A 12,872-nucleotide genomic window follows, 5' to 3' on the forward strand; every position below is an offset into this window, starting at 1 on the left:
GCGTTTGATCATGTTCTGGTAACGGAACAGTGTTCTGATATAGCGCGCAACCCTAGTAACTAACTAACTACTACTATTACTACTTTCTATGCCCCGTTGCATCATCGGAGATAAGCAAAAGAAGGCGAAATGAAGAATTTTTACAGTGACTCTGTAGATACTTGTACGGCGGAAGAGTTGTTAGTGTTCTCTTGAGTGTCAAACCAGTGGATGAACTACCATCCATACTACAACCATAACCGAAGTTCCAGTAGAAGATTGAGTCCGTTCATCATATTTGTATTATATAAGTGTTCTTGGTTTTCTTTCGTGTGAAACAAACGCTTCACCGGTGGAGGGATGAATCTCTCCACGACTAGCATTGTCAGCACGACTGAACACTGAGTTTGTATGTCAATAATTGCAACAAGGAGTTGTAGTCAACAAAGTGACAAGCGACTTCTTTCTTTCTTCTGTTCTCAATTTACCAACAGTGGCTTTGTCAATTTAAGCAAGGGGCTGAAAAACTGTTAGTCACTCGAGGGCAGTTGTTGGGGTCATGGTGGTAGCATCGCTGGTCTCGGCAAGCAAATCAGTGTTTTTTATCTTTCCTCATCGTTCTTAAAACAGCAGGATAAACTACTACTGTTTTTGTTGTCGTTAGAGCATTTATGAGTACAACAGTCTTAACGTCCGGCTTAAATCGAACTTCAGACTTTTTATGGTGTTCGCCTCACTCCCCTTCACTGATCAATGAAAATTTACAGTAGTGGAACTTTCTGTAAAATGAGATTTGTATTTTTCTAACAACGCTTTCTTTCTCTTTTTTCATTATGTCATGATCACGCTATATAATAACTACTGCACTATCACTTTCTACTTTTTGAAGAAGGCATGTTCCCAAAAAAAGGCAACGTTCCAACAGTTTGCATGATCTGATGTGTAACTTATCTTCATCAGTACGATGATGTTGTTTACCTCATTTGTGTTAAAACATCATTCTGTGATGACTGTTGGGGGAAGTCTGGAAAAACACCCATACTTCGAGTGATGCTTTCAAATTGTATCTATATTCTATCGGTATTGAACGAGTGCTTAAAGCTGATAGTTGAATATTCACCAAATGTAGAACTGACGCGTTTAAAAGGAAAATTCTGTAATCTTTCGCCTTTATTTATAACAAAAAAAAAAGAGAAAGAAAGCGTAGTTAGATTCTTTAGTTTTTGTAATTTTTTGACATTATTTATCGCTAAGTATTTTAATGTATGTGATTATCTTATACTACGTGATGCTTTGTCCTGGTTATCGTATTATCCTTCATTCACTATTGGTCACCGTACACTCCCTTACGAGCCCCTTCCCTTGCAACCCCTTCCCTTTAGGACTCCCCGTTAGGAAATTCCCATCATACGCTTGACCCTTTCTCTTGTTCTCTCACTCCTCTTAAAGGCATCACCCCACGAATCTGAGGTCTTACAGATTTCTGGTGGAGTTTTCGTATACGGGATAGTAGATTATGGAAAGGGGGGTGATTCCATCCATTTCTTCCTAATTGCCGTAAAAATGCGGCCCGGAGGACGCGCGCGTGTACAGGGCTGGCGCGCTCCAATCGAACTCCTTGTGGGAAATAGTGCGCCTTCTCGCGCCGTTTTTTACGGCAATTATGAAAAACCTACTATTTCTACTATTTTTTTAACGTATTGGTAATGGTACTGTGGTTGTAGAAAGTTGTACTCTTAAGCTATATAACCTTATTTGTGCGGCTGGAGTTGAACCATGATGGAGGGGGGGGGTGGAAAAGTCCTGTGTTGTTTTGCGTCGAGGAGTTAGGGATGAGGGCTTTTAACGGTCCTACGTTCTGGTGTGCGCTGTCTGTGCAACATACTTTTCCTTGCGAGGAAAAATGCGATGGAAATGCAATCATCAACGACTTCTTTTTCCAACAATGCTGCCGAATATTATTTGACGGTGCAAATTCGACACAATTGCATTTCGTTGGGAAACAACACATGGGCGCTTGTTGTTTAAACATGTTCAGTGCTAGAATGATATTTTGGACATGTGTTTTTTCCTGCACAATGCATTTATTTACAAATTAATTTTCATTAAAGGATAACGCCAGGCACTTTATCCTTTTATCCTCTACGTTGTTCCAATGGGATTATCGTTCAGTCAAGTTTCTATACTACGGCTGTGTCTATCTAGCATTTCAGGTAACGCTTGTAACGCCTGTTTGGTTTGAAGGTTTGTGTACAAAGACGTCACGTCAAATGACTTCATGACACAATTTCGTTCGAATCTGGCATTTTTAAGACCTTCAAGGAATTGTGAACTGGTTTATAGATGAGAAGACATATTTGGCAGTTGTTGACTCACAATTCTATTTAGAAACCAAGAGATACGGTCTTTTGGTCCTCTTATACAACTTATTATTGGCCTTGTTTTATATGTCTCCACTGACATTGAGCGTAGGTCGTTACTTGAAAGCTTATGCGTTTTAATCAGGCTGTAAAAAGTATAAGTTGTGTGCTGCTCAAACGCGCGAAATCTTTCCGTCTAAGCAGAGGAAATTACAGCACTACATCACCCGTGTCACGAAGAGGTACGGATGCTCTTGAAATTCATCTTGGACGAGTTAGTTCTCAGACACAAAATTGAGAAACACATCCAACTGAGTCGACGCGGCGCGTGTGGTGCAAATCTCGCGCCGACTGTATAAGCTCAGCGTAGGACGCGACATGCTTTTGTTTACGATAAGGCGGAGGGAGGAGGGGGATGTAAAATGTGTCAGGTGGGGATAGTGCGTACTGTGGCTACGAATGAGTCGCTATCAACCACGTAAGCACAATTACTAACTAATAGCTGCCGGCAAGATGGCGAGTGTGTGTGTGTGTGTGTGTCTTGACGGATCCACAGGCGCCAGATAACTATAGAATGGGTTGCGACGGGTCCCGAGGTGTCGGGTTGGCGCCCAGGCGCCAGACAGCTATAGAAGGGGGTGCGACTGGTCCCGCGGCATCGAAAAAATAACAAAATATTCAACACTATGATGCTGTTCTTCTTTTTGTTGAGTCTTGCTTTAATTTCCGATTTTTTGATCAAGAACAAATATTTTTGCTGATGCGATAACCGAGGATTTAGGTTTTCAATGCCCTATTTAAAGAAAAAAAAACTAAGTAAAAAAGAGCTTTCATGAAAACATATCCCAGTAAGGATTAGATCCTTTTTTCTCGCAGTATGTCACATCAGTAAATCCTAATTTCATCCCAATCCACTAAGTTAGTAATATGCATTCATGGTGCGACATCACTTCATCGGTGAAGTATAAAACAACCCAACCTCTCCTTGGACTGAAATAGATAAACGAGTGTTGTATGCATACAGTAATCTCTGAGAAACTCGGGTGAACATAACTTCAGCTGAATAGGGAGAAATGGAGAGGGGGCACTCAGAGGCGCTCTTACTTTTCGAAGTATATAACTAAATCAGTTGGGCCTTAAGACCTAAGCATTAGTCTAAGAGGATCTATGACATGTAAGCTAAAGCTACTAAGTCGAGAAATGGGGAGAACACTGAGTGCCCCTTTCTCACTGCCTCCACCTATTTCTGTAGTTGCAGAATTAGAAAAAAACATAGATCGTTCCTCTTCACATTCAATATTTGCCTAGATAGTAGGTTTTCGCATTTTTTTTTCCTTTTTCTGAGATCGTATCTCTACGACTGTGCCTTTTTCACCCAGCGCTACCTGTTTGGGACGTGTATGTGCGGCTTGCCGTACGCAGCGAAATGAAATGCAGTCGGTTCAAAGCCTGTAGAAGAACCTATAGAAGCGATAGCGACGGGTCCACCGGCGCCAGACAGCTATAGAAGGAGGTGCGACTGGTCCCGCGGCGTCGAATTCCTGTCGTGACATAGAAATATCGCACAGTAACTTCGTGTGCATGTCGCAAAAGGTAAATGGGAAGACGCAAACGTTTCATAGTCGTATCCAATTTCCGCGTTGCTTTTCACCTCTACGACTCCTACGTTGTTTAGAAAGTGGTTACATGAATGCTAACTGTTCCTTATATAGCAGCCAACTGTCTACATGATCTGATGTGGAACGCTACCTTTATCAGTAAGATGACGTCATTCACTTCATTTCATGTGAAACATCGCCCCGTGGTAACTGTTGGAGGAAACAAAAGGGAATCGTATACTTTGAGTAATGATTCCACATCGTGTCTATATTACATTGGTATCGAAAAAGTGTTTAAGTTGAAGTTTGTACGTTCTGCAAACGTAGAATGGACTTTCAAAGAAAAGTATGAATCTTTAGCTCAAATTTCCTTTAAGAAAAAGAAGAAAACCTTGTAAGAAATTCCCAATCCTAATTTACAAAAAATGTCACTATTATTAATTTATTTTCATTAATCAGTGATTGCGAGCGGAGCGAACACAACAGAAAGTCTGAAGTCCTGCTTTAGCCGGACGCTCAGACTGGTAGAATAAATAACAGAGGAACTTCCGCAGCATGTGACATTATTAGAGCACAATAGATCCAATTGAATTGTAATACTAACTGCTGTTTTGGAGTGAGTTGTTTGTTCATTTTGAAGACTTGTTGCCTAATTTGCCCAGACAAATTAGGCAATAGCCGCGTTGGTTGGTGTGATCACTCACGGAGTAAAGGAAACGTGCTGCAGTTCGTAGCCGGCACAGCAGCTCATAAAAACCTCAGGGCTATAGCAGTCGACCTAGATAAGATCCTCACGTCGCCAGGAAAGACCTACGCCATTCCTTTCCGAAGCGGAGAGGAATGTGGGCGATCGATTCGCAGCTGGGCGCAGCTTCGTGGAGAAATATATTAGCGATCCTGAGCTTGCCCTCCATTTGACGGAGGAAAACAAGAGTATGCCGTCCCCGAGCGGCACGTGTCTCGAACACGGGAGCGCATAATACTGCTCAGGGTTAAGTTCTGTCCTCTCACATACTATCTGTTACAACCGCGGTCCTCCTCAACACCATGGGTACGAAATATGGCTCCTTCATGCAGTAAACTGTTTAGAGTCCTCATAGAAGGCGAATCGTCACTTAACGAACTTCCTAATATGGTTACCTAGGGCGCGCTTATCAGCTTCCTAGGGCCGGAAATCAGAGCACTACTTCAAGGTACTTACATGGTTCCGACCCCACCGTTCCTTTTATAATCGTCAGCGTCGAGGGCCAATCGGAGCGGGAGGCCAATATGTCCTACCACAACAGTATGGAGGCGGAAGTGTCCGGGGATCTTGCGCTCACCGAGGCACCGGGGTCTGCCCAACTTTGCGTTATCACACTTCACCGCTAGCAGTGCGCCGGCTAGGGTGGGTGCCTGACGAGCTAGCTGTGGAGCTGTCCATAGTCGACTCACAACAAGAAAGAGAAAATGAGGAAATGACTCCGAACAAGGGAGAAAAAATGTAAAAAGGTAATCCTCTTAAATTCCAGAACACACGTCGCGCAGGAGTCTGCCGAGTTCCTCGAAGAGAATAGCCATATGATTATATATATATATATATATATATATATATATATATATATATATATATATCATATCCCGACGTCGCCATGGTCAGTTTATCCTCGGACACGTCAGCTCCCTTCGCCGCGTTAAATTTTAGGGCCGTGTGACTAGTTGGGCCAGCTCTCTCAACGCCATCGTACCTGCTCCAGAACTTTCTCATTTTTCGAGAAAAAGTAGATGCTGCCTCAGGTTATTTTTCAGGACGCGGACTCAGGAGTAGATTCAGCCCAACATGGCGAGGGCTGCCGATTCCTGCGCAAAATAATCAAGCGTTCTCGGTATGCTCATCGACAGGATTTTTTTCTTTTTTGTGGGGGTTTTTTTTTTTGGGGGGTTTTTTTTTTTTTTTTTTTTTCCCCCCTATTTTTATCCTTTTTTTTTTTTTTTTTTCCCACCCCCTTTTGAGACCACTAACTATTCACATGGCAACTGCACATCTCACGGCTCATTCCGCCTCGATCACCATGTACGTAAGAACAAAGTGACCACGCAACGGAAATGTCTGGAAACTGAGTTCCGTGGTCGACACGCGGTGTGTCTCTCAGCCGTCATGCATGGTGCTTATCGCTGAAAGGGTCGGACACGCTACGTTGAAAATCCGGAGTATTGGCCGCCTGGTTAGCTCCGGATAGCAACGATAATACTCGAAGGACTCTGCCCTGTCCGCTAGCCACAGCTCGTACTCTGCGCGAAATGTTACAGCAACACAGCCATGATGACTCCTCCTCTCGGTGCATCGGAAGAAACTGACAAACGAAGTGGCGCAGGTGTTTATGAGCGCGACGGAGGCTTGAATCCCAGAAGAGAGATCTTCCGCACTGTCATTTGCTGCTGATTCTAAAACATGGGTAGGAGTAAACAAACAAACAGTACCTGACACAGTAATGCTTTGAGTGCTGAAATACCAGACAAAGAATAAAAACCGGGGGCAATCCTATATGATCCACAGAAAATGTGGCGCTGATTATCCTCATTCACCGTGTATCTGTTGTGGAAGATGACCAAAACGTTTTCTCAAAAGCACGTTCATGGAAGCCGATAGCCTTCCAATATAGTTTGATAGCCAATGTATAGGAGGCGGGATCGACACAACCGTCGAGATTAACGAAAGTGTGTATAACGATGGCTGGGTCGTACCGACCAAATTGTACCTTCTCACGAAGTTTAACTGTAATTTGAACGTTGAAATTTCTGGTACAGTTTCTTCGGTCAAGTATCTAAGCAAATACATCGATGAATTTCTTTATCGCGCACCAATAAGTAATGGAAACGATTCTGATGACAATGGAATTTAGACGAGATTAAAAATATTTGATCCCTCACTATGTATGTCCATCTTTAGCTCTTCACAGAGTGTTTGAGTTTGCTATGAAACAAAAATCCTACACTGTATGCAGATAGGCTGTTCACTAGTCGGGATATCAGACAGTTCACTTTGTAGCAGGACAAACACAACAACCTATAGATAGGGCAGGTTCCAACTTCATGACCCTTACTGCTTATTTTTGAAATCAACCACCGGTCCCAAAGGGAACAGTTCTCAAGAGTTAGTAATAGTCTCGCGATCTTCTCTTCTTTCCATGTAAAGAGAACTCCACTTTGAAGGAAGTGGTTGTACAACCCCGTGTCAGGTACGGCAGTGAGAGATCCTCCAAACATCTTCTTCCAAACCTGTTTGGATCCTCGAAACACAACGACGATGATATGGTCTATTTCTTTATGTTGCCCAAAACTGCGACTCCCACTTTTAGTGGAGACAGCAGTGCTTCTGAAACCAGAATGTACGATCAGAAACCATTCTCACTTGCTACTTCAATTGTAGAGTCCCTAAGTTTTTCAGGTTTAGTTCTTCAATATCATGTTCTTCAAGACAGTTTTAACAGATCACCAGCAATGATTGTCGATAAGATCGACCAAAGAAACACAGTTTTTATTGTAGTTTCATTACTATGGTTCTTTTTGTTATCATCATTCATGAATGTTTATGTTTGTGTTTTGTCAAATGCCCAGTTGCAATACTTACTATTTTATTGTCGTAATCAATATCACATGTTGTATTATGATGAAAAGCTTGATATGGTAAATTACTGCCATTACGCAATTTCATAGATCTTGGCCCATGTAAATCACTAAAGCAAGTTCTTCGTCTTCTACATTACCTATTAAGTTGGTATCTCAAATGTTATTCCAAGTCTGTATTTTCTAAGTTCACATGTACAAAAAGTATCTACTTTACTTAGTTACTTGTATATATTATATATGATCAGGAATATTATACGATCAGGAAATAAATGCATGTGCGGTCGCCAGCATCGTTCAATTGTCAAAGAAGTACAGCGTGGCATTTCCCATGTGTAGAAGACATGTCCACAATGAACTGGAAAATGGTTACTGTCTTCTCTGTGGAAGACTCACGTGTTCTCATGCAAGCATAATAACCGAAAGATTTGGGTCGTCAGTTGTTAGAAAGAATCAATGTTCGTTGGCGACTACTCCAACATCTCTATTACCGGGTGTTCCTAGGAACAGTTTTTTCTCCAGCTTCATGTACGGTGGATGGCGTCGTCTCCTATCGGTTAGTCCGATGACTTCGTAGTCAATCTTATTGACTTGCATTACAAGATTCTCAACGTAATCCTGGATAACTTTTATAACCTCGTTCTCACTGGTGCTGCCGCTCACCGAAATTAGGAGAATTTTTCTTATTACTGCACCGTAGCATAATCCTAAAACAAATGAGCAAATTGCTAGCGTCCAGTTCCGCAGTTTTGTGCAGGATATCATGGATGGTAATGATCTGTGCCGTAACGAAAAATAGCAAACAAAAATGGCAACATTATAGTAAGGTTTTGTTTCGTTCTCTAGGATTTCACTTTCCTGCAACTAGAAGTATTTCTCCCGAAAAAAAAAACTAGGTTTTTCCGTTTCAGATTGTTCGAACCTTTGTAGTTGTTTACCTTCGTAGGAATAATTTTCTTTCCTGGCATAGACTGGAATCGGAGCGTGTCACGATTTTGAGTGCTCGAATAATACAAGAAACGGTCCCATCGGAAGAAATTCTGGGTCACGGTTTTCGTTATCCGCCGCGGAGTGACAGATGATTACGCAGGTAGGCAATAATGCAGATGTTGCCGCAGACTCGAAACATTCATGAGAAGTTCTTGTGAGTTCTCTTTCAAAAAAGCTTTTGAGCAAGGAACTATTTATACGAATTCAAGGCGAAGTGTTTAATTTTCTTGTCAGTCTTTGTTTGTGTTTTTTTTTTTTTTTTTTTTTTGTGTAGGAAACGCACCAAGCCCACCCTACTGGTGCTTTGTGTATTAATTCCGCTGCTAGTTCGACTAATAGAAGGTTATCAACAAACCTGTTGTTGGTTTCTTATCTTCGTCTTTGAGATTCTCTTCTTTTTCCAACTGCCTTTTGATATTTGAATTCAGTTTTTGTGAAAGCTGCTTAATTCAGTGATCCTAATATCGCCTATGGGCGAGTGTAGTGTAGCGGTTAAAGGTTCCGCTTTCTGCAACATCGATCGGCGGTTCGAATCCGCCCTAGTGTTCACCAAGCCTTTCATCACTCTGAGGTCGCTAAATTGGAACCAGACTTGTCTGGAAGATAAAAACACTGACTTGACACATCGCCAAGCCTCAGGTGTCATTGTATAGGCCAGTTACGCGTTCGTGAACCTCAAACGATTCTGAATTGAAGTGAACGTGAGGGAAACGTGAAACGCCAAAAACTTTGTCCCTTTAACTCTAATATCCCCTTTTCGCTTTACGACATTTATTATCAAAAAATCCTTTTTTTTCATGCTGAACACAAGAATTTCCCTCTATACCACGAGTATTCTCTGCTATAGACTTCGCGGGGAAGATTTATTTTCTAAACGCTGGCGCTCCTAAAATTACATCATTTTCAGAGATATAATAATGTTATTTTACTTGCAGGCCACCAAATGACCAGTCCTTTTTAGTGTATCGACAATAACCAAGCCTCAAGACGACAACTATACCACCAAAACTTTTGTTTTCTGCAGTGAATTTTGGATCTTTCCGAGTTTTTTTGTAATCAAAATCATACAGTTGGAAACAATATTACATCGGATAAATCACATTCGTCATTCCACTAATTCTTAGAAAGCAAATATTTTGATCTAAAATTACAATGTTTTGGACAGGTGGTCCAAAGATGATGGATGAAAAGAGGAAGAAAAGTCCAAAGATAACAAAGATTTTGTGTTTGTTTCCTGGTTATTTTTTGCATCATATCACTACTCGTGAAAGCAACATCATCCAAGATAATCCAACAGCAGAAATTCTGAAATTAATTAATTAATTTGTGACCGGATTTTGATAGAGTCTAGCTTGAAATTGAGTTAAAAAGAAGACTTCTTCCCAACAAACAACCCACAATTCTTTTAACCGCTTTTGCTGGCAAGTATTTGTAATTAATATTTCGATTAATTCTTACTGCATTATTTTAATACTGTATGCGACTCGTCTACAAGGTGTAACATTATAAAACTAATCATATGAGGTTAGCCAGAGACTGACGGATTTTGAAATAGTAAACTAGATTTTCTCAAAACAATTCTTGAATAAACTGTATCTTAGCCAAGTGAGAGCATTCTTACCATTCCACTCTTTTCCCACGAATAGACAGAAGCAGAAGTGCAGTTTATGTCTATGAACGTGGGCACTCTCAATTTTATCTTATAGTACAAAAAAATGAGCGTGAAACAATTTTGATTTCAATTGTTTGTTAAAAAACGTGTCAGGGAATGGAACGTGAGCAATAGAGACGCTGCCAGACGTCCGCAGTCCAGCTAATCGAGCTTGAATAAGCAACAGAATCTTCCCAACCTGCACAATTACAGACACGTAGCGGATTGCTATCGTTTAACTAAATGTGATAAGTTGCATTTTAGGAGCGACCAAACGGTGCGTTCCCCTGGATTACTACTACAACTGATAATTGAGTATCATTACGCTCATACTCGTAAACTACCTCCTTATTCCTACCAGTCCCTCGTGAGACCTCAACATCCTCAATTTCGTGGTATGCTGCCTTCGAATCCACATGCTACCTTCCTGAACCAGTTGTGTAAGTATTAAAATTGCATACGTGCAATTGAATGGCGGTAGAAGTCGTAAAAGAAATGGTAAGCTCTTTTATTGGAATGAAGACTCAGACACTACCACACTGACCACTAATAAATGGTTAATTAAGTATTATTTGCAGCTGTCATCCACTATATGAATGACTTTTTGAGGTTTACGTTTGTCCGGTTTTTTTTAATCGAATGATAGGATTGTTATGTCATCTGCGAGTGTTATGCAGCCTTGAGCACTTGGAGGGATCATCCGTAGTAGCCAGGATGTGTAAGTTATAAAGAGTACCGATGATAAGACAACGCTTTGTGGAACACCGTTACATGTTATATGAAATGGATAAAGGGTTGGCTAACAAACACGTGAAGCGCTCCGTGCGAAAAAGAGGACTGTAAATAAGCTGTTATTCTATGATGTATTCTCACTTGTCGAGGTTTTTGTATTAGACCGTCGTGTGCGACATTATTTTAAAAAATCCATTCTGATTTATGCCAGTGGTAGAATGAGCAACAAGACAATTGACAAACATTTTCGAAAAATTTTTCAAACAGTCTTGCTAAAATATAGCATATACTAACGGGTCTAATGTTGTTTGGCTGATTATTTGAGGACTTTTCTGAGATAGGAATGACCTGAGAATGATTATATTTTAAGGGAACGTTCCTCATGAAGATGAAAGGATGAGAGTTGTGAGCCATGCAATTTAACAAACAGCATTTCTTCTTTAAAAAAAGTGGAATCTTATCGGGTGTTTGTGAATAAGAACTGCCCTATTTAAAAATCAACTCGATGATTTCACTTGTGTTGAACCAACTGCTATCTCCCATTAGAAGAGATAATTTTTCTGAATATTTGTGACACAAAATATTAAATGGAAAGTTTTTTTTAAACGTGTCGGCAAGTAATTAAGCCTTCTCAGGATCAATCCATAGTGTTTTACTCTTTTTTGTCCTGAACTCTCCAATTTCTTGTTTTAGATACATTTGAGAATTAAGGTGTAGAAAGTTTGTTTATCTCTTGACTCAATTACTTTTCTTTCAATCGAGAGATTGTGCTTCAGTGATTTTCTCGGAACTTCGTTATGTAGTTTGCTGAAGCACATAGTTTTTCCAAGCTAAGGATCACAGCCGATACAACGAAAATGCATGTAAGGCACTTAACCATTCCCAGAGGTGCTTTCTAGATAGGAATATGTAAATCGATAGAGTTTTTTAAGACAGCAAGAAATATTCACAATTACCAAGCAGCGGTTTCACAGTGTACTGGTACAGCCCAACGAATCGATCTGATCGAGATAAACTCTTACTCAAGAAAAGTCCACAGTTTTTCTTTTTATACTATAAATCTGTGTTTCTCTAACCAAGGCTGATTGATACGTTATTGAGGCATGCTCCCTGGATCACAATGAAGCATTGGTTTGGATCCTTCTGACAGTGTCTCTGTCGGAGCAAGAATACTATCAAGGTTATGGTTCCCTAACTCATTATTTTTGACTAACTGTACTAAAGTTTGTGACTTCGGCCGAAGTCAACAAAAGATTTCGAGGCGTTATTAGTAAGTATGAGGAACATCCAATCAGATGATGTCAGGAACGTTAATGTCACTAGTGATAATAGCCAGGAAATTAATTGTTGACTTATCGGAAATCGCCTTAAATCGTTGTTCTGGTTTGTCAGCAAGACCTATAGGGAGCAAGACCTGTATATACGTGACCTGTATGTACGACATCTAAATGTACCAAGTTGTCTTCAAAATAAATGTTGGCAGATAATGTTTCAGGCTTCAGTCAACTTCTCTTGAAATGAGTGCAGAGGAAAAGCAATTTACAATAAAGAGCACAACTCCACCGCTTCTTCTAGTGTTGCGATCTGTTCTCAAAACTTGCTAGTTTGACCATCAGTGGTCTACTTGATCCAGTTTTTCTAAAAGGTTGCGTCATACAGTTTAGAGTTTAGAGTCTTGTCAAATTAGGATACCTCAGGGACTGAGATCACTGTGGAGCCAGTATAGAACAAAAAAAGTAGTCTTATACGGCTGGCGTTTTTTTATTAATGACTTTTTAAGGCGCAATTGTTTCCACCTTTGTTCTGCGGTTGGACTGCCAAACCGTTTAGGCGTTGCGGCAAACATCTCACCCGATTCAACTTATCTAGAGCAACGACAGTGCTACTTACCACAGTGGTGAGAAATTCGCGATGTTCGTACAAGACTATTGCCGGAATGGACGCTCAATCGCAGCG

The sequence above is a fragment of the Necator americanus genome, chromosome V (assembly GCF_031761385.1).
Source record: "Necator americanus strain Aroian chromosome V, whole genome shotgun sequence".
In the NCBI taxonomy this organism is placed as follows: Eukaryota; Metazoa; Nematoda; class Chromadorea; order Rhabditida; family Ancylostomatidae; genus Necator; species Necator americanus.